Source organism: Coenobita brevimanus, chromosome 115 (assembly GCF_032717465.1).
Source record: "Coenobita brevimanus isolate Jiangsu-jjx chromosome 115, ASM3271746v2, whole genome shotgun sequence".
Lineage (NCBI taxonomy): Eukaryota > Metazoa > Arthropoda > Malacostraca > Decapoda > Coenobitidae > Coenobita > Coenobita brevimanus.
Window position 1 is genome coordinate 21,844,008 of NC_137068.1, and position 1,403 is coordinate 21,845,410.

Here is a 1,403-nt window from a genome sequence, read left to right on the forward strand (position 1 = left end):
GAGAGAGAAAGTTATCATAAATTTCAGTGGTTCAGGTAGGCGATCAGGACTGGTACGAGGTGATCAAAACCATAACCTTTTAAAATACAACCACCAGTGTCTTTGTGACGGGGGGGGGGGTTAGCTTTGGGGAAGGTTAAGGATAGTGGGGAGGAAGGGGGTTGGGGGGGATGGTGCCATTGTGTGTTGGAGTTAAATCCTGTGGTCACCATAAGACAGGAGGTTTGTGAGGTAGAAGGAATAAGGTTACCCATATTTTATGTTCGGTTTTCCACCCCGCTTGTGTGTGTGGGAAACATTGTGATGATGATGATGATGACGTTGGTGGTGGTGGGAGGGGTGAAGATGATGAGGATAAGGATGATTGTGAGGGTGGTGATAAAGGAACGCAGGCGAATTATATTAGTAGTAGTAGTAGTAGTATGCCGGTATTATTATATTTATTTGCTTGAAGAAGGCAGTAAGGGGTCAGAGTGTTCAGAAATCGTTGTTGCCAAAGAAAGTTAAACAATAGTGAACCGGAATTAAGAATGGACTGTTTCGATACATCTGGATACTTTGTTAGAGAGAGAGAGAGAGAGAGAGAGAGAGGGGGGGGGTGAGAGAGAATGCTGGGTTCACCTCCGCGGTCACCTCAGGACGACCTGCTTCCTCCTCCCTTTTCTCCCTGCCTTCTTCTCTTCCTTCCTCCTCATCTCCTACTTGCCTTTCCTCCATTCTTCTCTTCCGTCCATTCCTCCCTCCCTCTCCTCTCATATCTTCCCATCTCTCCTCACTCTTCCTTCTTATACTCTGATTTTGTCCTCGGTTCTTTTATTCCCTCGTATATTTTCCATGTCCTCTCTCTTCTTTCTCCCTCTCTCTCTCTCTCTCTCTCTCTCTCTCTCTCTCTCTCTCTCATTGTTATTCACGCTCTCATGACTGCAAAACTCATTCTCTTATCTTCCTCTTTCGTATTTTCCTCTTGTTTATTCCTCAGTCTGACATTCCTTCCTTTCAACATTACATTCACAAGTAAATTCCTCTTTCCATCCTTCCACTTGCCGTTTTTCTTGCTTTGCTTAAGTTCTTGTTTTGTTTTTTTTACTTCATATTTGTTTGCTGCCCGAATCGAAAGAATCGGAAAGAATCGGCAAGCATGTTGGTCAGTTACGTTTGTTTGTCTGTTTGTTTGTCAGCTGTCTACCGGTGACAGTTTGGCGGCAATCGTTTTGGAAAAAAAATCAGAAGGTAGATATCCATAAACCCTGGAAACCTATTGTTTTTCATCAAAATTAGTCAAAGACCCATTGCTGGGTGGGGGAAACCCCTCATTGGTGGAATTCTGCCGTAAGACCTGTAAAGTGATCTCAAGAGGACAGCAAGTAACAATTCTAGAGAGAGAGAGAGAGAGAGAGAGAGAC